Below are 26,799 nucleotides of genomic sequence, written 5' to 3'. Positions count from 1 at the left end.
ATCAAAATATGTGAAAAGGAAAAATTATTTCATTACATATTTGTCTCTTTTTGTGGAACAGATACCTTTGGATGCAAACATCCAGAATGTCTGCACAGAGTGACTCCGACTAGTCTGCTGAAGGGCCTACTCAGAAAAAGTTCTTTGTACAACATGAATTTCTACTCTAGATTTTAAATCAGAAACTCACAGGACTATCAGGAAGGGCAATAAAAATATATTTACTCTGGGTCTCTGACCTGCGGTAAAGACATTACCTAATTGTTTTGATCAGATGGGTCTCCCTTGTCCAGTTATAAAAGATCTCCTGAGCAAGACTTGTTTTATTGAAAGAACTTTCAAGATGAACTACCAAGTCAGAAGAAAGAACTAAAGCAAAGTTTAGAGTAATTAAGGATACAATCACTGCTCCGCAGAAGCAAGAAAGACCCCAAGAGGACAACGTCAAAGGTCATGCTGACACGTTGACTTGTCCTGAAAAGACTGTAATAGACTTGACTGGAAAAATCTGAGATGTATTTATGGAGCACCCATTAGGCGACTGGCACTCTTCCAAACAAACCTTCTGGGTGGTGGAAGACTGGTCGTTTTCTGCAGAGAGAAAAATTGATTTCCTACCTAGGATCAACTTTATGGGGAGCAAGCTATTTGTTTTATTTATGGCTTGAACTCAGCTCCCTGCTGCAATAATTCAAATTCTGTAAGTACAGACCTCCTTCTTATTTGGATATTGACTAGAAAGGGAGCCAGTTTAGAGTTGGCCCTGCAGCTACTGGCAGGAGGTTTGGATTTATGCTAATGAACAGGGCTGAGGCTTTCAAGGATTTGCTTTCATGACTAAATGCTCAGGACAGTACTTCCCAAGACTCTTGGTTGGGCTTTGTAATGAGTGGAGGGCTGTATCTCCACGCTGAAGGCTATTTATGAGGATCAAAACACAACTAAAATAAAACCAACTCTAATGGCAAAGTTTGGTTTCTTAATATAAAATTCTGTATCTGAGTAAACTGAAAGTAAAGGAGGAATGTCCAGGGAATTCAGGAAGCGTATTCATGGGAAGGTAAGACCATGATCTTATGGTGGGAGCCAGAAGTTCCAACTTCACCTCAACTAAATTGGAAACTTTGCAAATGTTCTCATGATTAGCAATTGAATTCTATAGTCCAAGTAGCTAGATTTCAGGAGGCACAACCTCAAGGAGTTTTGATATTTTTCTAAAGTAAGAAACTTACTCGAGCCTTCACCTTAATCATTTTTGGAGATTACATGTTCTCTTTACTGACAGCAGGAAGCCAAAGACCTTTGTACAAATCAATTCTCAATGGGGACAGGCGCACTGCTGAACTACAGTAAGGTTATGGACAAATCCACTTGGAAATAAATCACAGAAGAATTCGAGAGAAACTACAGAACCAGATATGATTGGCATATCACATGAACCATGAAGTCCTTCAGGAATGTAAATATTAGTATCATTGTGGTTTAAAAAAAAGCCCAGATATTTCTTTTTTTAAGACATAAAGCTGATTCTGGAATTTTTTGCATGAGTTTGGAATTATATAAACGAGGGCAAAATTTTATCAGTATGGTCATCAATTGCTTGTAAACACTTATTTTTTCTTGCTTAGATAGCCTTATTCACCTTAATTTTAAAATCCCTTCCCTAGGAGTTATGTAACCATAACCTATATGTTTAAATTTATTTTCACATTTGTAAAAATATAATCTATATGCATTTTATAACCTCATTAATTGGGTTAGCTATTAATATATTTAACTAATTTTCATTTTTCTCATGGGTTCTTATGAAGAAGGCTGTTATAACATGGTTTCTTCTAGTTCTGTCCTTTATAAATTTGCACTCAATTCACAAAAGGGTCCCACCAAAGCTATCTTATTCTTTTTTTGTAACACTATATATCATTCTTGAATATTAAATGAACTGTCTCATCTCTTTTATAGGCTGGTAGGCTATTTAATTTTCTCACTGACTTTGAGTTAACAAACTTCGACAATCGGTTAAAGACAATGGAAGGCCTTCTCTATCTGAAAGTTGAGCTCGGAGTCCTATATATTTGCCTAAAGATGTATTTAAAAACTTTTTAGAAGCCAGCAGGTCCACAGAAAACCATGGTGGCAGTTTACCCGATAAGCAATTATTGAGTGTCTGCTGCATTTACTGCTCATAGAAAGCCTGGGTGAAGAGTCACCACAAACATTTTTTTTTTTTAAGCACTTGATTTTGAATTTCTATGTTAAAAGTTGTGAGTGAAAAGAATGCAAATAGGCATCTTCTCTGGCCTTGGAATTTTACCAAGCTGATGGAAAATGACACAGATACCCAGTTCTCAAGAAGGGGAAGGCATAGTGGAATTCTTTTACACCTGTAAGTAAATTATGAGCAAATATGCTCAATTTTCATAATTTATGGTTAATGTGGTATAACAGTGGTCAGCAAACATATTCTTTTTTTTTTTTTTTTTTTTTTTTTTTTTTTTAGCAAACATATTCTTAAAAGGTCTAGGTAATAAATATTTTAGGCTTTGCAGGTCATATGGTGCCTGTCACATCTCATGTCTGCCCACTAGCAAAAAAGCAGCTATATTATAAATGAACTTGACTGTGTTCCAGTAAAATTATTTGCAAAAACAGGCATTGGGGTAGATGTGGCCCGTAGGCAGTAGTTTGCTGACCCCTTTGCTATAATATGTTCTACTTAGAACTGAAAAAAAATGAGACTTTGCTTTTGAATAGTTTCTGCTGGATCAGGTTTACCAAACATACAGATTAACCATTAGTAAGTGGTTAGGGTATTGCTTTTGCCACAACCTCAATTTCACTTGTAAATAGTATTATTCTTACCTATTTAAAATGTGTTAGTAAGTCTACAGGACACAGAACAATATATTGACATAGAAGAATGTCAAAGGAAGAAAATGCTTCATTAAGTTACTGTGCAAAGTTTTGCTCAAATGTGCCATTTCTCTGCAAAATTAATTTTTCATATTTTTACTATAACATTTACCATAATGTCTCATAAGTTCTAATTTGTCTCTGTCCTTCTTTAGAATATGGGCTCCTCAAGGGCTAGTTCTATGTATGTTTATCTTTGTATTGCTAAAATCTGGTATAGTGTTTTTCTGACTCATCACCTTTTAAATGAATGATCACATAACTCCTAGCCCACCCTGATAGGCCTATGATTTTTTTTTTTCTAAGTACTAGATGATAAGGGACATTTTGTCTCTCTGTCTTTTTTCTCTGGGTTCTAAAAGAGTGACTGCAATTATCAGCTGGAATTCATCCAGTATGAGTAAATGTCCTTAATAAGAATTGAAAAGATGATCAACCTGGGACATCATGAAAGGTTGACTGACAATGATTCTTCTTGTGTAGGAATGACAAATGGGTGTGGCACGTTAACTGTTTAACTTACACGAGAATGTATATGGCAAAGTGCAACAAACACGTAGCATATTTTTATGTTAATTACTAACCCTTCTTCACTAGGTGTCGTGAACATAGTTATTGCTCTGCTGTGATCCCCTCAGATTTCTTCTGTTATTTGAGGCCTAAACTGCTGTATACTTCACCTTCTAAGAGGTCACATGGTTGGGCAATTCTCACTTGCAGAGAGTTGGAAATGCCTGGGAACATCCCCTTGGTGTGGCCCCTGGCAAATAACTAACTGTTACTGGAACATGAAATGCCGCTGTCTTATCCTAAGATGCCACAGACTCCACAGCAAAATTTATATGCCAGAGCTCCCCCAGTGGATCAGGCTGAGACTTGGCCTAAAATCACAACCTTGCTTGGCTTGCTGCCCTTCACTGTCCCCTATCCCTTTACGATTTTATCAAGACACCTTGTCTTCATAAATCACATGCACACAAACCCTCATCTCAGAGACTGTTCTGGGAAACTCTAAGACATGAGTGAGTGTTCAGCAAAAGAAATATTGCTACCTGGTCTCCTTTCTTTTCCTTCTTCTCTTCCTCCTTTTCTTTCTCCCCCCTTTCTCTTTCTGTTCTAGTCACACTGATCCTTCACTGACATTTTCTGGACCACGCAGCATTCGTGACCAAGGCCATTTTGGGTTGAAAGGGTCTTTCAGCACCTTAGCAGCGGGAAGGGTTTCACTGCAGCTGTTTCTTTGGCAGGAAGAGTATAGCTTCTGTGTGGAGTTCAACCTGAAAAGTGCTTCCCTACTGGGTAGAAGCCATGGATTGTATAACGTTCCCTGTTTCACAGATCTGCTCTGGCTGAGCAGCATCTCTGGTTTTTAATTTTTTTCCTCCCAGTATACATTTCTGTTAAAGTATAACACACATATAGAAAAGTGGCTCAGTGAATGTTACAAAGTAAACAGACGTGTGGAACTACCACCAGATCAAGAAATAGAACATTACGCACGCAAAGAAGTCAGCATCCTATCCTTTCTGGCTACTGCATGCCCTTAAATGTAACTGCTTTTCAGACTGCCATCAATAGTGTGTAGCGAGGAATGAACTTACCAAAAGAGAGATCTGGACTTTGTCTTTGGCTGCTGGGGGGTGATCTCCAGGCTCTGAATGTCTGGCCTAAAAGCCATGTCTTTATTTGCCTGGGAGGTTTGGCCACTAGAAAGTCATGACGGGGCCTTTGAGACATGCCATGTCATATCTGATCGCTGGAGGAACTGGAGACTAAAGGTATCAGTCAAAACCTACTGCAGGGGTTGAGACTAAAGGTCAACCATGCAGGCAGTAGGCAATTGCACCCCTTTAAAAACTCCGGACACCAAAGTCTCCAGGGAGCTTTCTTATGGGCAATGCCCCATGAGCATTATGGCACATTTATTCCAAAAGAGGAAAGAGTCACAGTGAATAAGGAAGCTTCCCATTTCCTCTCTATGCTTCTCTTCCTATCCTGGTTCTAATTTCTATCCTCTCACTATAATAAAACCGTAATCATAAATATAGTGCTTTCTGAGTTTCATGAGTCTTTCCAGCAAATTATGCAACTGAAAGTAATTGGTTGGAGACCTCTGAATTTGCAGCCAGCTGATCTGAAGTGAGGGTAGCCCAGAGGATCCTGAACTTGTGGCTGACGCTTGAAGTGAAGGCCGTCTTGTGGGGAATGTGTCCTTTACCTGTGCTGTTAGCCTAGCTCCTGGCAAACACAGATATGTTTGGATTAACTTTTGAACTTTATGTCAGTGGCATCATATAACATGTACACTTCTGTATTCTGGTTTTTAAAAAGTGACAGTCTGAGTCTATGTTGTTAGGTGTAGCAGTAATTTGTTGTGTGTCATATCTAGTAATTCCATCCCATGAGTATACTTTATTTAATTTTTTTTTATTTGAGTATAATTGACATACAACGTTACATTGGCTTCAGGTGTACAACAGAGTGATTCAACTTCTCTCTAGGTTATGCTGTCTTCATCCCAAATATAGCAACCATCTGTCACCATACAATGTTATTACAATATCATTGACCAAATTCCCTGTGCTGTGCCTCTTATTCCCATGACTTAATTCATTGCATAAGTGGAAGCCTGTATCTCGCACTCCCCTTTAACCCATTTTGCCCATCCCCCTATGCCCCTTCTCCTCTGGCAACCATTGGTTTCACTCAACTTAAAAGTTCATGGAAGACATAGGAACACTGCCATTTGTTCAAATGTAACTATTCAAAGGAAATATGCACAGGAAAGGCAATTAAATGGTCTGTTGTCTGGGAAAGGTGGTGTGGCAATATGTATGACTCCAAAAAATGGACATTTCCTTAGAAACCTTCCATGGAGAGTTGAATGGCCTTCAAGCACAATCTCGTCACTGTTCTATAACTGATCAAATGTGAGGACACTATTTAGAGTTATTAAAATTCACAAGAAATTGACAGTTAAGCCATCTGGTACTGCTTTTTTTCTTGGTAAGAAAGATTAATATTACAATATTGTGCATTTAAATTCTTTCTTTCTTTCTTTCTTTCTTTCTTTCTTTCTTTCTTTCTTTCTTTCGAGAGCAAGAGCAGGAGTGTGGGAAGGGGCAGAGGGAGAGGGAGAGAGAGAATCCTAAGCAGGTTCCACGCCCACCATGGAGCTTGATGTGGGGCTCAATTTCATGACCCTGAGTTCATGAGTGAAAGTCAAGAGTCAGGTGTTTAACTGACTGAGCCACTCAGGTGCCCCTCAAATTCTTTCTTAGATATAGGATTATATATTTTTTCTATTTTCTCTTGTCTACATTTAAAATTTTTTAGCCACTTAGTATTTTGACATTCTTTTTTTTATTTTTAATGTTTGTAATTAGGGAACAAAAATTTTTAGAAGGTCTAGATGCTGTTTTTCTCTACAGAGTGTTTAATTTCCATTAAAATTAAATGACTATTAGAATAGGGGCAGGTCACCTTGTTCTAATCAGAGATTGCAATAATTTGAGGCAGGGTTTCAGCCTTTGTGACCACTTACTTGTCTATTTCCGATTTACCTTTTTTCCTGGGACTACACTACACTGCTTCTAATTGAAAACCTGGGGTAGTTTAATTATTAATGGTGGTTCTGATCTCCAATTTCCATCTCCCTACCATCATGAAAGAACTGAAAAGGCTCTAAATTAGCTTTTTAGCCTGCTAGCTGATCCTAGCTGCTTGGTTTATTGGCCCCTTGCCAGGGCAGATTGGGAATTTGCAAATGGCTTGAGGGGAAAAGAATGATGTCTTGACTTCCCTGAGGTAATCTTTTCTCTCAGGTCTTTGGCTTTTCTGTCCCTGGTTGTTTCAGGAACCTTGAACTTCAATTATTTGTCTTCCCAGCCCCACAGAAAGGCTGAAACTCTGAGTCACTGCCTTCTACTTAAAAGCCCTGTCTCTGCTCCTGAGAAATTAGCATCAAGCAGGAAAAGTGGCTGAGAACTTGGTTTTGCCTCAATGCAACTTCCTCCCTTTTGGGATCTCAGCATATTTTGTCTTGTCTGTCTATTTGCTCACTGATGCCCTCAAAGAGCTGTTTAGTTTTTGTTTCATATTTTATTGAGCTTTTATAGTCGTTCTCAGCAGAAGAATTAATTGGATACCATCTACTCTATCATTGTTATAAGTGGCAGTCCTGTCCTTTTAGGTTTTCCTGTTTAACTATTTTATCTATTTTGAAATGCAAACTAGTATTTCCATTTCAAAAGTAAGTTACTCTACTTAACACAGTGCTTAGCTTTTTTGGTCTCTGTTCTTCAAACCTACACTATGCCCATTTGAGAATCTTGGATATCTCAATTCTTCAAAATAGATGAGAAATACCTCCATTTTATTAAATATGGTGACACCTCTCTGCTTAAATGGCCCACTGATGTGTGTGTGTGTGTGTGTGTGTGTGTGTGTGTGTGTGTGTGTTTGTATGTCTGTAGGTATGTGTCTTTATGTTTTTTGTTAGGATGGAAATTTTTTAGGGTAAGGTGTAAACTATATAATTGACCTAAGAGCAAGTGTAATTTTTCACTGAAACTTTTCTTGAGTCCTACCCAGATGCCTTAAATGTACTAATATTTGTCTTTGTAACTTATGTATATACATGTTGAACCAGTTTTTATTCTTTTTTAACTCCTGGTTTATCTCTATTTGAAATATTTATTTATTTGTTTTTTAAATTTTTATTTATTTATGATAGTCACACACAGATAGAGAGAGAGAGAGAGAGAGAGAGAGAGAGACAGGCAGAGGGAGAAGCAGGCTCCATGCACCGGGAGCCCGATGTGGGATTCGATCCCGGGTCTCCAGGATCGCGCCCTGGGCCAAAGGCAGGCGCCAAACCGCTGTGCCACCCAGGGATCCCTATTTGAAATATTTCTTGTAATTCAGGCTTTACTTTAAAATTCTCTCTTGATGTAGGTTTTTCCTTATTTGTCATTTTCAGGTTTATTCTTATGCTCTTGATTAGCTAATGTTAAGTATAAGGTAACAAATTTAAAGATATAAAACTAAGTGAAGGGTAGTGTAACTCTTTCCTTCATTATTGAGGATCAATCTCTGTTTCTCACCCAGGAGACAGTCAATCTTACTTATGTTTAAATGTATCCTTCCAGAGGTTACAGAATTCATACCATTTAAAAAAAATAAATACAAATTTTAATATGCATACACATTGTTCATTTTCTTGCTTTTCTTTTATACTTAAGAGTATATCTTGAAGAAAGTTACATATTGGTACATAGATATGTTGCCTTGTTCATTTTAATTGCTATATGACATTCCATTATATACATGTGTGTATGTATGTACTAGATTTACTTAATAGCTTTTTATTGAATGTTTAAATTAGTGCTTTAAATTCTTCCTGATTTGTTAAAAAATGCTTCAATAAATATTCTTGAATGTGCCTTTTTGTGAACACATTAAAGGATACCTGTAAAATTAATTCCTATGTTCAACTATTGAGTCAAATGTTATGTGTGAATTTATTTATCTTATTTCCATGGGCTTGTTAGTTTCTCACAATTGAATTTCTGGATACATTTTCTTAAATTCCAAACATGATAAAGTTTATATCAAATTTTATTTCACAAGACCTGTGATTGAGAACTTTCTTTTTTTTTTTTTGAGGCTTATTTAAAAATTTTAGCAAATACATCTAACCTACAATTCTTTTTGCTGTTCAACCTTAAAATACTATAAGAAAAATAGTTGCAGAAAAATGGAACGGTATTGCATTTATTTTGTTGTTCTTTTCTTAAAGAAAATTACCTTACACTTTGGTTTATTTATTTGTTTGTTTATTTATTTACATTTTCATATATTTTAAACTGAAATTAATTGTGTGGATTGGTCCAACAAGGCAATCCTGTTATCTTATACTTTATTCTCTAGCACCCAGTAGTTTTCAAACCTAGTTCTGTATAACCAAGACTATTCAATTTTGATCCAAATAAAATTTTATTAGGGATGAATTGGAAAAAATAATTACTTAGTCATTGGAAACATGACTGAAGAGAAAATCGTCTAGTAGATCTGTATACCTCACCAAAAATTGGGGATAATTTATTTCCAGCTCTATGGTAGACAGAAATCCAATCATGAAATGTACCCTTGTTTAGAACCCTGTGATAGACTTTTAGCTTTCAATTGCTCAAGAGCCTACAGACAAATTACTGAGGTGTTTGAGGTGGTTTTTTTTTTTTTTTTTTTTTTTTTTTTTTTTTTATGGTGCTAAAATGCTGTGGTCCTCTAGCAAGTAAAGTGTTACCCCAGGAAAAAGAACAAAGAAGGAGATAGCTGGGTGCTACCTAACATTTAGTGCTGGGATTTCTCCATCACAAGGAATTTGTATCTCTTTATTTAAATAGTAATGACAGTTCCATGTGCCTGTGCACTCTTAGTCACACAATGACTTTCCTGATTAACTTCCATTCATATTTTTCTGTATTTTCATTTGTCAAACAGACTATGCAATGCCTATTCTGTGGCTATTCTTTGCCATGCTCTCTGCCTATTGATGGGCATGTGGTATAATGAAGAAGAGGAAAGACAGTTCTTGTCCTCAGAAAGCTACCTTCCAAAGGAAGTCAGAGAGGTTAAATAAAGTAATATGATATAGTATGATAAGAGGTATGATTGAAGAATTTAAGCATGCTTGGGATAGATGAAGGTCTCTGGGGTCCTATGGAGGTTTCCCAGAAAAACAGAGGGGAAACCTAACCAGTAAAGTGAAGAACTGGATAAAAAGAGTGTTTAAGGAATTCCAATACTATTCCTCCTTGCTTTAACTGCATGCAAAGGCCTACATACCTTGAGATGTTTAAGGATCTGCTTATATTTTATTTCTACTCATAGTATCAGTGAGCCCATCACACCAATTACCAAATGTCCTGGGCTGATTGAAAAATGGTCACCTTTCTTTACCCTTCTCAGTATGGATGCTCTTTGCAATGTGACTTTGATGCTTTTTCCATCAGGAGATGGAAGATTTCCCTTCACCTCCTGAATTGGAGCTAACCTGCTTTGGCAACACATTGTGGTGGAAGAAAAGATGTGCCAGTTCCAAACCCATGTTTCTATTCTCCTGGAGCTGTGCCCGTACCCTGAGATGGAGCCTGGGCTGGCCTCCTCAAAAGTGAGGGGCCATGTGGAGCAGAGCCAGGTCAGCCCAGTTGTCCCAGCCAAGACCCCAGGCAAGTGAGTAAGCCCAGCTGAGATCAGCAGGCCCAAAATGGCTTGGCTCTCTACTCACAGGAAGTAATAAATGGTTATTGTGTTAAGGCACTAAATTTTAAAATGGCTTATGCAGCCACAGCTAACATCAGAGGATAGTTTTGAGGCTAAGTAAAAAAACACACACAATAGTCTACCCAGTGAGTGCCACATAATAAATGATAAAAATTATTATTTTCGAGGATCAAGTTAAAATCAGCATTAATTTTCTTCTTGGCTTGAATGTACACAAAACCCCAGGAAATATATCCTACTGGGTAGCTCAGTGTTCTCGATCTGAATGCTGCTGACCACAGTTTTCCTAAGAGATTTTTATTATTAGGGTGGTACTAGTTAATAATGAAAATAGTATGATTGTGATCCTTAGCTTGAGGTCCACGATGAGGCCCCTGGAGTGAAAGGAATCACAGGGCTCATGGCTGGAATGGGTTACTCCCTTTTTGTATTATGTTCTTATTGGATGAAGTCTGCTACCATTACCCTCCACATTCATACCCATCCCCAGCAGGTTGGTTTGACATTGCCAAGGAAGCTGGTTGTGACCATAATGATAAACTGCCTACAAGTCTGAGAAATCCTCAGAACCCCACAATTGCTTCCTTACTGATTAGCTGTGCCATGCATAGTCCTGCTCACTGCAATGAGCACCCCTGAATTCTTTATGTAAACCTGCCTTACGTAACATGTCTTTATATGGGTGACTATCCTGAAGTATTAGAGGATGGAAGAAGAGGCCAGTTGCCCCTAAGTCTGGCTTTGCAACAGGAGTCTAGGCTTGTGTCCTAGAGGAAGCACCAGCATTTTTTTGTAGCTTCTTTCAACTTCCTCAAATAATACATAACATTTGCTGCTATCTTGAATTCTTTGCTTGGCTTTCAGAGCAGTTCAGATGACATTTTTTTTTTTAATCTAGTTACCTTTCATTTTGCTCATATAGCTAGTCTCCGTTTTCCTGTAGAAAAAAAGATGAATCCTTTCTATTCCAGTTTTATGCAGGAACAATCTCTAGATTTTTCCTAGAAACTGGAACAATCATTAGAGTTCCCCTGAAAAAACTTACTGTCTTTGATAGGCATAACAGTTTTCATCATATATCACTAATTAGTCAAAAATTTATTGAGTGCTTATTACATGATACATGTATAATGCCTTAGTTTGAATTCTCCCAGAAGCAGACCCTGAGATAAAGATTGTGTGAAAGTCATTTACTCTTGAAGTACAAGGTGGGTGGAGCTTAATCCCCTGGGAGAAGTTGGGGAAAAGAGTAAAACCCAGACCTTGGAATGATTTTAAGACTAAAGAAGCTGGAACACTTATGCTCAACTCCAGAGTCATTATCTAAGGGCTGCTGCGCAAGGCAAGGTAGTGTCAGTTTTGCAGGGACAAAGTGACTTTCCCAAATGTTGGAAACAAAGTCCTCAGGCATAAAATGCAGGAACTGTAAATTGGAAATCCTTCGGGGAACAGTGGTAACTATGAGGGATATGGATGAAGCACCAACAGCATCTGCCATATATAATAAGTGCTCTTCCTTTATCAGCTCATTTGATCCTTACAGTTCTATAAGGAAGCTGTTCTTATCTCTATTCAAAGAGAAAAGCTGAGATTCAGATTAGTTGTGTAATTTGCCCAAGGTTATATACTAACAATTTGCAGAGTCAGAATTTAGACCCAGGACTGGGATCACAATCTATTTGGGAAAGTAACGATTTCCTAAATGTCACACAGCTGCTATTTAAGAGAGCCAGCGCTCTGACCCAAGTCATCTGACGTGCAGCCTAGTGACCTTTCCAGAGACATATCTGGTCATTCTCATTCTCTGTACATCTCCCACCTCTCACTCTGTGTTCTGGGGGTCTGATCCCCTGAGTTGGTTCTTTTCACATGTCCTCCTTTAAGGCATTTGATGTTACTGCTTTGTTGGGAAATTCTGGAGATCACCAAGGGGAAATCTGGAAGTTCCCCTCTTGACCTGTCAAGTATCTGCTAGCAGCCCCAGTATTTATTCTGGGGATCTCCCTTCTGACTAAAGACACTTAATTATCCTTATTGGTAATTTTGTTCCCTTGAAATTGCTTTGTTTGCTCTTTTTTTTTTTTTTTCACATGTTGTCCCCTCCTGAATTGTTCTTCTTCCTCCTTGTCACCTAACGAATTTCTATGTCTTCTGATCTCAGGTATCATCTCCCCGAAAGTCTCCCTTGACCTTCCTGACTACATTAAATCGAAGTACCATCAATTAGCAGTAAAACTGATAACGTGTTTTCTGAAATGCTCCTACTGAGTCTTTAGGCTACACAATTACTCTCTAGAATGTCCCTGCACTCCTGTGCTCGCTAGTTGAAGTTTCGTCTCACCAGGAGTCAGCCAGGCTCTTCCTGAGCCTACTTCTCCTGCTTGCACTTCTGCTGCACTTGCACATTTTATCTTTATGCAAACCATTGAAATAGGAGCTCAGCGACAACAAAGTAGAGTGTTGTTTCCTCAACCATTAAGTTGAGTGCTCTGAAAAGGCTCCATGAAGTCCAAGTGGCTAAATTTTTTAAAATGTTGAATTAGTTGAGGCGATTGCAAAATATGGCGGTATCATCGTAAATATCTAGATGGCTTCTGACCATCACAAGTCCCTGTAAGAAACAGAAATGCAATGATGGCATCATGCATTTTGGTGTAGCTTAAGCAGAAACTCATGAGGCAAGATTCCATATCAGAGATGCATATTTCACTTTCTTGATGGGTAAAATGAGAATAGAAAAACCCAACAGGGAATTTTGAAGATTAGATATAGTAGTGCTTGTTAAGTGTCTTGTACAGTGCCTGGCTTGCAGCAAGTAATTAGTGTCTGCTATTGTGTGTGGAAGCACTGGGTAAATGCTGGTGTTGTATAAATGTCAGTTGTTGTTCCAAGGGGCAGAGAGGAAGCAGCCAGGAAGGGAAGCAGATTTGGGATGCCTGGAGATGAATCCAAAGAGAGAAATAGATCTAGCATCATTTGCAAATGTTCTCCAACATCTGGGCTGAGACTACTCAAGGGAGGAAGCTGGCTTGAGCCCAGGCCTGCAAAAGCTTGCTTTTCCTTTAATTGAGGAGCCAAGCTCAGAATCAAGAAGCTGACAGAAGATGGGCTTGATCAGGTTCACCAGAAAGAGCGAATGGTTCCTGCTGTGCTGGGTGGGTTTTCAGCAAAGGCTGTGGCCATGACAGTTTTTATTTGGAAGACAAACTACCACATGCAACCCCTGATAAAAAGGTAGGGCGGGGCGGGGGGGGGCAGTGATGCATCAAATGAGACAACGCTCTATAAGCATGAAAGAAAAACTAAAAAAAAAAAAAAAGTTTGAAAGAAAATTTAACCCCTGCCTATGGGTCAAGCACTCATTTTTTAGCACAAATTGTTGATTGGGGAAGTTATACTTTTTGCAAACCTTGTTATTTCCAGTCTTGATGGAGAACAGATCCTATCTGCTCTTCTTGCTAAGAGCATTTAAGCACTCAGTGGAAGCAGAACGTTCTGGCATGAACTTCACAAAGTGTAACCTCTGGAGTATGGCAGGCGGGCTGCATTGGGGACTGACATTTTTGCATAGTGTTTATTATGCAACATCAACCATTTAAGTAACTGCCAACAATGTGGTCTCTGAGGAGAGTACAGATTGTGGGCAGAACAATGACACTTTGATGGTTGTGCCTGGCTTGTCGGTGTAGTGAAGAGGTTGCAGCGTGCACATCCATAATTATGAGCAAGTCAGCTCACTCTGGGTGTCTGGGATGGTATGGGAGGCGAGTAAAGGTGGCAGTAGATACACTAAGTAGCTTCCTTTGAAAAATTACTTCTGTATCTAGTTGACTTAAACATTTTCTTGATGATTTTCTTAGTGAAATTAATATCTTAGTTTGGGCTGCTACAACAAATTATTTACCACAGACTGGGTGGCTTATAAACAACAGATTTCTCATGGTTCTGGAGGCAGGAAGTCCAAGATCAGAGTGCTGGCCAGGTCGGGTATCGGTAACAACCCTCTTCCGGGCTGCAACCTACTGACTTCTGGTTGTATCCTCATATGGGGGGGAAGGGCAGAGAAGGGGAATAAGTCATGTCTTTTCTTATTTGGGCAGTAACCCCATTCATGAAGGCTCTACCCTCATGACCTAATTATCTTCCAAAGGCCCCCACTTCTTAATATCATCACTTTGGGGGTTACAATTTCAATATGTGCAGTTGGGGAGAGGGACACAAAAATTCAGTCCATGACACTCAGAATTTTGGTAGAAAGTAATAAGAAAAACTAGAAGGACTATTGGAAAGAAAACCTATCCAACCGAATTTTCATTCTTTAACCTCTTTTATACTTTCCTCTCTCTTTCATTGGGTCAGTTTTGCCTCAGCAATACATTCCTCTGCTATGCTGGGAGATGCTTTCTGAGGGCGGGAGCATGTTTTACTTATCCATGGGTAGCTGGCACCCACCATGTATTGACCCCTCAAGAGGGAAAAAGAAAAGAAAAAGAACAGAGGAAAAAAATCAAAGTAATTCTCAGGAGGAGAATCTCAATCAACTAAGGAATTATGTGCAAAATCTATGTTTGTAAATCAGTTGTGTGGAAATCACACTCTGCTGAACACTAATCCTTTGTCAATTTATGTGCATTGAGAATATCTTCTCCGGGTGTGTGGCTCCTCCTGTAATACAGTAGCCTGCAGAAACACTGGTAGAAGGAAGTTTGGCTCTATGGTTGGCAGCAATTTCATCCCTGGCCCTCATATAACTCAAGGAATGATGGCAAAGACCTAAGTTCTGTTATCTGCTATCAAGAACCATGCAGTTCAGCAATCAGGAGGAGAAAAATAGACTATTTTTGCTTACTTTTTTTTTTTTTTTTTTTTTTTTTTTTTTTTTTTTCCTGCTTACTTTTTTAACATCTGGTCTGACTAGGCAAGATTTTTGAGGAGATGAAGCGTCTTTGGCACTCTCTTCTCTGCTTGTTGCATCTACTTCGTCTGACTTCCTTCGTTTCTCTGTAAACTCACTTCTCTCTTTTTCGTGTATTCCAAAATTATTAACCCCCCTTGTCCCTCTTCTGACCCCATTCCCATCCATGAATTGCTAGCAGGCACCTCCGTGAATCAAGATGTGTTTGCAAATTTCGATTCCTAACCTAGATTAGTCTCTGATAGTTACAATTTTAAGCCATGAGATCAAGTGGAAATTGTGCGTGTGAAATTTGGGCAAGGGGATTTAAGAAGTAGTCCAAGCCATCCCTACTTAGAATATTGTCTGCAAATTAAGTTTTAAGGTGTGTCTGATTTTTTCAATATTCCATTTTCATCAATAATTCAATTTAATGAACATTTAAGTGCTCAAATCATGTTTGTTCAAAATATTTATTTTCTCTCTTCAAATTCTGAAATGACAGGATTTCTGAACCCTCCATGGTTTTCTGTGGTGATCTGAGGACAGGAGAGCTGGCATCGGCAGTCATTTTTATATGAGTGATTTCTATGTCCTGTATTAAGAAATTGGATACTATTTGCAAACATCATTTTTGAAAGAGTATTGTCCACCTCCAAACCCATATCTAAAGTACCCAGATTTTTCAGATGGAACAGTGGCATACAAGGGACAAAGCAGGTGCAGTTGCTGGGAAATATATGCAGGGAATTCAGGATAGGTGTCTGGGTTAGGAGGTGGGACTCCATCCTAGGAAGGGTGGAGGTGCAGCAGTAGGCTTTTGGCATGGCCAAGGGGAGGAAGAAGGGCTGTGTTAGTTCACAGACAAGGTTAGATGCATTGTAGGGTTGTAATTTAAAAGCTAAATTGCATTTAACAGGAACCAGTAACGTGTGTGTGTTTGTGTGTGTGTGTGTGTGAGAGAGAGAGAGAGAGAGAGAGAGATAAATTGAGGGAGAGAAAGGCACAAAAGGAGAAGGAGAGAGAGATTAACAGAAAGACAGATTTAGAGAGGTTGAGAGAGATATGGAGATTCACAGAGAGATTGAGAGATTGAGGGATGGCCTTTATTTCCTATCTCTGACACTTGGCTTAACCCCTTACCAGTGAGAAGTGGAAATGCAAAACTGCACCAGTTCCCAACGTATGGTCTGGGGACTCCTGAAATTGTTTCACTGGTTCCACCTGGTGACCATTATTTTTAGAATGACACTTGGTTGTAATTTAGTATTATGTTAGTACTTAGATTAATATGTGTCAACATTTGCACTGATGGTGCAAAAGAAATGGGAGGTGACATTGATGGTGTCTTAGCATTAATTGTGGCAATGCCACTAGACAGAAATAGGCATTATACTCCTCATAGCCACATACTTTCAGTTAAGAAACAAGATCAGTTTTGCTTAAGAATGCCCTTGAAGAAGCAGTAAAAAATTATTAAATTGATTAAATATTGACCCTTGAACATGTGTCTTTTTTATATTCTGTGTGATAAAATGGCAAGTTTGCATAAAGTACTCCTGCATACTGAAATAGAGTTGTGCCTCAAGAAAAAGTACTTGCACCATTGTTTGAATTGCAAGATGAACCAGTAGTTATTTTTTTTAATTGAATGCCATTTTTATTTATTTTTTATTTTTTTTAATTGAATGCCATTTTTATTTGAAAGTACTATTGGCAGACAAATTATGGTTTTTCAGACTTATATCTGGCTAACAATTTCTCAAAAGTGAACAAATACTCCTGTCTCTTCAAGGGAAATAATTGACAGGATTTGTTGCTAATGATAAACATGGAACTTTCTAGTGAAAATGAGAATTTTGTCACACATATATCCACTATGGTGAGTTTTTACCACTGCTGTAAATTCTGGGGAGATGGTAGCTAAATTAATGGGTGTGGTCTTTGGTACTTTATAATGAATATTGTCAAGATTTTCCAGATAACTAATACAGGATGTTACAAAGTCATGCATTGGTAAAAGTTCTATTCAAACTGCAAGGAGAACAATGGGTTTTAAGATAACAGAGTATAAAAAAGTTTACTGATATGGTTTCATATACCACAAAGCAACTAGCTTTTAAGAAATATCACTTGAGGTTTATCATTGTTGAGGAAGGGGGTACTGAATGGATAATCAGGAAAGGATGAAAGGGGTTTGGACTCTAAATTATATAATATATATACATATATATATATTACATATATATGTGTAATACATATTTTCTCCTTAAAGTCTATTTAATTAGATGTTAATAATGATGCATATATATTATTTTAGTTATTTTCTTGTTTTCCTTTATTTTCAATGATGATTTATATATTTGGCCAGCTTTGTAAGCTTGATTTTAATCCATTTACATTTTAAAATTTCTGATATATTTTTACCATTTTATATTGGTTCTGTTTCACTTAGTTTTTTATTTCTTGTCCTTTCTTTGACCGACAAGACGCTTTCATTGTTGGATGGGAATATATGCAGATCCTCTTTTTATTTCTTGGTGACTATCATTACATTTCTAACATATGTATTTAGATTTTTTAAACAATGGTGAAAGGTGCTCAGCATCTCTTTCCCCCTGCAAAAATGACAAAGAACTTAGGATTCAAAATTTTTGTCATTGCACATTTCCATTTCCAATATTTTTTGGCCAACACTATGTAATAATAATAGCCTCTTAAAATAAAATTTGTTAGTTAATAGATTTGCCAGTATTTTATACTAAGTAATTTACCCTTCATTGCTTCTTTCATCTTAATCTTTCCTTCTACGTCCATTTTTCTTCCTCACTATATGCTCTGAGAAGTCTTATTCCCTGTACAGATGCTTTCACCTTATTCCTATGAACCTTCTCTAGGTGACCTTTTTGCTGTTAGTGTTATTTGTTTCTGTCTTACTCTGTCTTGTATTTCTTTTTGCAAAAGTAAATATGCATGTATACATAATTTTTTTCTCTTTCTAACACATAATATATGTACTCTTTATACTACCCTGAGCTTTTCTCACTTAACAGTTAATCATTGATCATATCAGGGCATACAGAGATTTATCAGTTTTTAAAAATAGCTATATAGTACTCTATTTTGTGGAAGAAAATTCAATTAATTTCCTATGGATGGGCAGTGAGTTTATTTCTAATATTTGGATATGGCAAAAGGCTACCATGAATAAACTTGTCTCACGTTGATTTAGTGAGATATATCCTAAGGATAAATTTCTATTAGTGGGATTGCTGGGTCACATGATAAATGCTTTATTTATTTTTTATTTTTTTAAATTTTTTTCCCTTTTTTTAAAATTTTTATTTATTTATGATAGTCAGAGAGAGAGAGAGAGAGAGAGAGGCAGGCAGAGACAAAGGCAGAGGGAGAAGCAGGCTCCATGCACCGGGAGCCTGATGTGGGATTCGATCCCGGGTCTCCAGGATCGCGCCCTGGGCCAAAGGCAGGCACTAAACCGCTGCGCCACCCAGGGATCCCTTTATTTTTTTAAATTAACTGAAGATGCATTCCTTGAATCCTGTGATTCATGTTCGTAATTTTTTCCTAAAAAATTCTGCCATTATTTTTTCAAATACTGCTTCTGCCTGTTCTTGAATCTATATGGTTTGTTGGCATTGCCTTACACTACAACAGCTTGTCTTTCACATCTTTCAGTTTATTATCATTTTGTTTTGCATTTTACCTAAATTTAGTAGGAGTATCTTCCAATTTAATAATTTTTTGTCAGTTGTGTTGATCCTATCATATACTATGTGTGTATGTGTATGTGCAGACACACATCATCTAATATAATTGTTTTCCAGTGGCTGTACTTTTCATTTTCTGATTTTATAATTGATATATTTTCATAACTACTGATATTTGATTCATATCTCTCTTCCTTCATAACTTCTTGTTCTGGATCCTATGTATTTCATCTCTTTTAGGTTTTTAAAATCTGTATTTTAAAATTATTTATAAGTCTCTCTGATATTTTCACTTCCTAAGACATAAGTTCTTCCCTTTGATGGGAATTTTTACTGTCTTCCATAAAGTTAGTTTCTTCCATTTCTTTGAAATATTCTTTGTAGCTACTCCTGAGTAGTTTTACTGGGTTTTGCATTCTCTCTTATTTGTACCCATTCTTGTCTGACAGTACTGATGTTGTCACTCAAGTCATTTGGGTTTCTAGTACGAAACTTTGTCTTATGCTGCAATTTGGGAGGTTTTATCACATGAGGATATTGTAGAACCCATCTCTGAACCAGCATTAATAACTCAACCTCTCTAAGATTCTCTTCATCTATAGAACACGAATGTTGACAGTATACATCCCATAGGATTATTGTAAAGATTCCCCTTGTTAAGATATATGAAGAACTTAGAACAAAGCTTGCCCCTAGGGAGCACTAGACCAGCCGCAGCCGCCGCCGCCGCCGCCGCCGCCGCCGCCTCCTCCTCCTCCTCCTCCTCCTCCTCCTCCTCCTCCTCCTCCTTCTTCTTCTTCTTCTTCTTCTTCATCATCATCATCATCATCATCATCGCAATCACTTGTAAATTGAGGGCATAGAGTAGATATTTCACAAGTAGATGTTGTTGTCATTATTATAATTTCTTGGACTTCTGGTGGCTTCTAACTTCTAGGTCATGTTACTGTGTCTTTTAAAATTCCTGTTACTATGTATCCTCTCTGTTCCTGTATGGATTATTCTCAAGAAAGAGAGAGGTTAGGTGGTTTCAGGGGACTCATACCATGACTTCCTCTTCCGTAAGTGAATCTCTAGTGTCAGGAATAGGACAATATTCTTGACTCCCCTAATCGAAAGTCTTTTTGCCCTCCTAGCCAGCATAAAGTCAGAATCCATGATCATATGGTAAAAGATGCAAATACCTGATTGTTGTTGGAGATGGATTGTTTGTTGGCTTTATATATCTTGAAGTAAATTACTTCCAGTTCCTGCTATATAATAATAAACCAAAAATAAGTTTCTTTAGAGGCAAATAGTAGAAATAAGAAGATTAAAATAAAAGCTTGGAACCAAATACCTGGCTTTACTAATAATGTTAGGTTGAGAAAACACTCTGATGAAGTACTCTATGCCAAAGAGGGTATGAGGGTAATAGTTAACATATTAAGCCTTGAAATTAGTCTTCAGGATTCATATTAAACTCCTCTACCTCCTTATGTCTGTATTTTCTGATGAGTAAAATAATAATGATAATAATATGGTTATTTTGAGTTAAGAAGTACTTGGTAAAGTAGCCAATATAAACTGAATAATAGATATTGACCCTTATCTTACCATGAATTTTTGGCCAAAGGAAGGTCTAGAGGAAAACCTAGAGCTTAGAAAAGGAATTCCAGAGATAAATATTAGTTCAGTTGTGAATAAAGACCTTGAAGTCTCCAGATGAGTATATAAGATGAGCTGGCTGAGCACAGTACAGCTCTCTGGCAAATGAGACAGATCTACCCTAGTCATTGGGACATTGAGGGGAGAGGGACACTAACTGTTGCTGTTCCCATCTGGGTTGTTTCTGGAATTTTCATCATTCCCACTTTCATTTCCTGGGGTTGTCTCTCAAAATCTAAGGTTAGAAACCTCTTGTGTGCTAAGGCAGTGTTTCTTCTGCCCAAGCTGTAAACATGATCATGGTCCAGGGTTTCCATATGATGTGAGGAAGAGGAGCCACTGAAATTAGTGGCCAGTAGAGAGATTGCAAAAGATATAGCAGAAGTCCCTGCCATGCTCTTTTTTTTAAAAAAGTATTTTCTTCATTTATTCATGAGAGACACGGAGAGATAAAGAGGCAGAGACATAGGCAGAGGGAGAAGCAGGCTCCATGCAGGGAGCCCAATGTGGGACTCGATCCAAGGACTCCAGGATCATGCTCTGAGCTGAAGGCAGATGCTTAACTGCTGAGCCACCCAGGCATCCCCCTGCCTTGCTCTTCTGAGGATAAATCATATAATTCATGTCCTCAGTTACTGTCATTGGGAGCAAACAGTGTTTATTCTACTCTTCTTTAAATTTATGGCATGGGGACATGTGTCATCTATTTGTAAATACCTGTTTTCCACGCAACTGAAACCTTTCTACAGAGTCTGTCTGCTAGAATGTTAACTTTTGACATAAAATTTGTGTATCTCCAACGGTAAGTTGAATTATTTTTGGGTTCTGTATTTTTAGCAGTTCTAAAGTTTTCAACATCAGAATTCAGTTTGGCTTGTTCAATCGTCAGTTTGCTTTCCAACTGGAAGGTATTAAGGGAGGAGATTATGTATTAATCTGTATGACAACATTTATGTGAAGAAGTATCATGAAGAATGCTTGAAAGGAGTTAAGCTTAAATAATACCCTAATTTGTCGACTGATTTTAAGGCTTCCAGTTCCAAGATGCTAAAAACATCAAGTACTCTCTATGATACAGGTCCAAAATCCTCATTCAGATGTGAGTATACAGCTTCAGTCTAGGGCCAAAGGTAACTACTTTTAAATTACCCTCTTAAAACAGAGTTGACCAAGCTTTTCAAACTTTCATGCAATAGATCATACTATTAAAATTAAGTATCCCTCCTCTAAATACTCGGAATCCCAGATTTTGTTTCTGGAATTAAATAACCAAAAAGACACCCAGACAGATTTGAAAATGCCTCTAATCGCCACCGAAGGTTCACGCTGAAAAATTGGAGTTAAATGTTTCTTATTCAGAAGGGAGAACCAACAACAATTTCTTTTGGCAGATTTTGCTTTAGCTCATCAACTGGAGAACCTGATGTCTTTGCCAAAGAAATATGCAAATATATGTTTGATTAAATAAGATGAAAACTTTATTGCTGAGATACGGCTTTTCTTCCCATTTCTAACTTCATTCATTTCATGCTCACTGAACCAAGCCTAACTAAGACCTCCATGACTTTCAGTAGGACAGTAATCCTCCGCTTCTGCATGTACCCTCCTCATGCTGTGGGTTCCCTGGGCATTCAAGATAGGATCAATGGGTAGAACTTCTATCATTCTCTGGTCTGTGCGTGGGGGTGGGAGTGAGAGTGGGGGTGGCAGGCTTTGGGCACGGATTTGTGCAGAGGGAGACTCTTCATGACAAACAAGAAAAATCCATCCTGTCAAAACTGCATGTGCTGCTGCTTTATCACCATGATTACACTGAGGTTTTACTTTAGAAAACCCTGGATTTTAAATTGAAAGTCAAATATAATTTGCCACAAGAAGCATGAAATGAGTGACTAGAAACCTGCTAGTAAGGCCCCGCATAGCAAACCAGTATCTCTTTGATAATAAGCCTCAGCAGGTGGTGGGTCACTGGGCCTCAATTGGGTGGTAGAAGTAGACTGGGGACCTAGGGCTGGTGCAAGGGCCGTATCCTGGATTGGTTCCGATAGCATGACGGTTAAAACCAGGCAGACACCATTGTGTTTTTTGCTATTTGGGAATGACAGCATTGTTTTAATTCCTGTGTAAAATCAGATGGTGCAGCTGAAGAAAAAGAAAGTCTGCACTGACAAACAGTGCTTTTGGGATGTGAACTAGTATTTACTGAGTGCTTACCTTGTAACTGGACCTGTGGTAAGTACTTTTACATCTATTTTCTTATTTAATTCTTATGAGAGATTTTACATCTGCATTGGGGAAATGAGGAAGCTGAAACAGTCACAAAGTGACTTCGATAAGGTCACACATTTAGAGAAAGTGAAGAAACTAACTTTCAGTGAGCCTCTATTTTACATGCTTCTACTCCTGCACCTGGCACATGCATACATGATATCTGGAAGTTGGTATTAGGAGCATATATTTTTCAAGGGAAGCAACCGAGGCTCAGAGAAGATAAATAGACTAACCCAGAGTGACAGAGGCCAGTTAATAGCAGAATTAGGCTGTGGATCTGACTCTCTCCGATATGGAAGCCTATAGTCCTTCTCTTCCTATCTCGTGTTTCAGGAGGTGATTTAATAAACTGAGGATGAACTGATTTTTCAGAGATAGTTCTACACCTTCAGGATTGTCCTAGAAATCTCTATTTTCTCTCAAAGAAGGACTTTATGTTAGTTCTTTTTGTTCTTTCTTTTAGGACCCTTCACCTGTTGCATCAGGCTTTTGTAGTACGCTTGGTTTGACCCTAATGTATAGAACAATGAGATATAACATGAACTCTACTAAATTTCCCCTCAGGTCACCTTGGCAGGCAGGTAGAAGCACTGTTCTGACAATTTTGCTCGCTTACTGACCACTTCCAATCCCTTCTGGCAATGCACAGATTTAGATGGCATGAATGCACACTGCTCACCTACTTCATATTTGGAGAGGATTGTAGTCACATGACTAATGCTGACGAGATGATGTGTGTAGTTGCCTTGGTCCCTTGTAAGTCATTTGAAAGGCTTGGTTTCATGTCAGTAAGGATGAGCACATTCTGTGCGCTGTGTGCCTCGCAGGAGGCCATCTGGGAACATTGCACATAAACACAAATCCTCTCTAATTTTGGTAGCATCTTAGTGGGATTTGTCCTAGTGCTGAGAGCTACAGGTTTATGCTTCACTTGTGGTTGCTGATAATTCAGCAGAGTTTTTTTTTTCTAGGAGTCTCAAAAACATATATAACGACAGATGCAAAGCTCTAATAATAAAAATAGGGAAAGAGGTAAATGTCATCGTTGGCTGTCCCTTCACTATCTTCACCAAACTGGGCTTCAGTGAGCAAGGACTCAGAATTCTCCTATCAAACTCTGGAAAGATGGTATGGGGAGCAGAAAACCCCATACATTAGATTCAGAGAGCCCTGGGTTTAACTTGGACTTACACACTTCCTAAATTGGTTGAACTTGAATGACATAATAACTCCTCTGAAATGCTATTTCCTTGTGTGTAAAAAAGATATCCTTATCCCTTTCTCAAAGGTTAAGAATGAACATGACACATCAAATGTGGAAACAGCTAGCAAAAGACTTAACATATATTAAAGGCTTGATGAAAGCTTCTCTTGTTTGATGAAAGCTTCCCTTGTTAACAGTGTGACCTTAGGCAAGTTACTTAACCTTTCTGAGTTTCAGATTCCTCTTCTGTAACATTGTGAAAATAATACCTACTTCATCAGGTAGTTGGGAGGATCAAATGGCATGGTATAGGTAAAACACCTGGCATTCCTTCATGATAGTTTTTATTGTTACAAAGCCTCTCTGGGTCAAAATGGAAGGGGCTCAAATAATACTAGGGTAACTGTGCCTTCCTGGTTGCCCTGGGCAGAACCTGGTTACACCTGGTTCTGGCAAGATTATTAATAGAACATTTTTTTTAAAGATTTTATTTACATATTTAAATGAGAGAGAGAACGAGAGAATGAGTATGAGTGAGCATGAGCAGAGGTGGGGGAGTGCAGAGGGAGAAGCAGGCTCCCTGCTGAGCAGAGAGCCCGATGTGGGGCTCAATCCCAGGACCCTGAGATCATGACCTGAGTCAAAGGCAGACGCTTAACCGGCTGAGCCACCCGGATGCCCCTTAATAGCACAATCTTTGGTTTCTAAAAATTCCAAATAAATTTTATGGTCTAAATACAACTAATATCTGGAGAGGGAGTTGGCCTGTTGAGAAGGAGAGAGCAGAAGAGCGTAAGAGTAGACAATAGTAATGCTTTAATTCTTCCAGTGGGTTGGCTTATATTAATAGTTGGCTGTTATTAGGTTGCTGCTTATTATTATAAGCAGTTAAGCATTTGCAAGCCAGAAACTAAATACACAGAAAATGCATGGGTGGAGTTTTTGGTGAAGTAGTTTTTCCCTCTTTTTGTTCATTTCTTACCCATCAGCAACCATTGTTCAAGAGCCCAGGGCTTTCATGCTGCCCTCTGCCTGCCCCAAGTCACTTCCTACTGTTAGACATCAGGGGTGACCCTTCAAGTATCTTGACCACCTGCACAGCTTCCTGCACATGCTGGTGATCCTAGGAAGGCTGGACCTCTCCTCACCTACCCCCTGACTCCCAGTAAGCATACCTCTTCTCGTTTTTGCTTCTGGAATCTTCCAGCTTTGCCAGATGACCTTTGAATACTCATAGCTATGGTTGCTAACTTATTCCTCAAGATCTCAGCAAACTTTGCTGGCTCACTCTTGGCCTGAGAGTATGGGGATGTAAGAATCTTTGCTTGGGTTGAGGGTGAGTATAGGGAGGAATATATTCCGGGGTCTTCCTTTGGCACACTTCCCTGTTTCCTCACAGTTTACACCAGATCCAGGGTCTTTCTCATCTGTGGGGAGAGCAAATGAGAAGCAAATGGGAAATAAAATGGTGGCTTTTTGCCCTTAGGAACCACCAAACTTTGATGCTGACCTGGCAAACAAATCCTACTGAGCTAGAAGCATCAAGAGGAGTGGGCCTCTTGCTTTTTTCTTCTCAATCTTTGACTCTCTCTTTCCTTGCCAATTCCCTTTAAACTTCTTCCTCTGGAGAGAAAAGGGAACTCAATTATCATGGGGACAACTTTTATTTCCAATGATTACGGTCTCACACCTGGTGTGTAGCCTTTGATCCAATCCTATGGAATGTAGGTCATCTTTCTCAGAGTCCCTGTGTGCAGCTGGTAGGGGAAGACAAAGGTAACCTATTATTTCATGTGATTGCCTTGAGTAAATATTCTCAGATAACTGTTACACAGGTAACAGAACTTTCCTTTAATTTCCTTCAGCACAGAAGACACTAAAAGGTAGTCTCTTTAAAAGTATATTATAAAATATATTTTAAGAATGTAAAACTTTCTTCTCTTTTTTTGTATCTGTGATAGAAGTTAACTGAAATTATTATAGGAAGCATTTCACAATATATGTAAGTCAAATCATACAGGGAGAAAAATAAAAAGATACATAGGACAATACATAAGCTATAAGTACGTTATAAATTGGAGGTTGGCAAGTGTTTTTCTGCAAAGGGTCGGATAATGAATGTTTTAGATTTTTCAGGCCACATATACCTCTCTCACCTAGCTTCCTCCTTCTCCCCCTCCTCTTTCTCCTGCTTCTTTACAAAGCTTTAAATATGTAAAAACCATTCTTAGCACGTGGGCCATAAATAAACTTACCACTGGCTGGATTTGACACATGGGCTGCAGTTGGTATAAATGATAATAATATAGACATCAGAGTACCCCCCAGCCAGTTTAAGAAACAGAAAAATACCAATAATGTTGATGTTCACTCCATGCATGTCCCTATTATATCCCTTTCCCTTCCTCCAAGAGTTAATCACTAGTTTATCATTCCTTTGCTTGTCTTGACAGTTTTAACTCTTATGCGTGTAACCCTTAACAATATAGTTTTTTTTTTTAATGTTTGGCATTCCATTGTATGACTATACCACAGTTTATTCATCCATTTGCCTGCTGACGGACATTTGGATTGCTTCCAGCCTTTACTGTTATAGAAAATACTGTTTTGCACATTCTTGTAAATATTCTCAGGCAATAACTTTTATCGAGTCTCTTTTGGTTTGATGAAAACAGAAGGGAAGCATGACACAGAGAACATATAAAATTGATGTTTGATGTGGCCTCTCTCAGAACTCGCAGGTTCATACTCCAATTTACACATCTCCTTTATGGGGCAGCCTTGATAGACATAGTAATGCTTTTGGACCTATCTTCTGGAATATACCCATGTTTTTCTTTATAGTCCTGAGTCCA

At 38.3% G+C, this 26,799-nt stretch overlaps 1 long non-coding RNA gene across 9 annotated transcripts in view; it reads left to right on the top strand.

Annotated features, from left to right (window-relative positions):
* LOC144287966 (uncharacterized) overlaps nt 1–26,799 on the top strand; it is an 846,727-nt gene that overhangs the window by 91,394 nt on the left and 728,534 nt on the right. For 7 of the 9 annotated variants that reach the window (XR_013355880.1, XR_013355883.1, XR_013355882.1 and 4 more), the window contains one exon: nt 9,930–10,149. The exons of the other annotated variants lie outside the window; for them this stretch is intronic. This is a non-coding gene — a long non-coding RNA (uncharacterized LOC144287966). The remainder of the gene's footprint in view (nt 1–9,929; nt 10,150–26,799) is intronic. 9 annotated transcript variants of the gene reach the window in all.

The sequence above is a fragment of the Canis aureus genome, chromosome 17 (genome assembly GCF_053574225.1).
Source record: "Canis aureus isolate CA01 chromosome 17, VMU_Caureus_v.1.0, whole genome shotgun sequence".
Lineage (NCBI taxonomy): Eukaryota > Metazoa > Chordata > Mammalia > Carnivora > Canidae > Canis > Canis aureus.
This window is presented reverse-complemented; position numbering and strand designations above follow the sequence as displayed.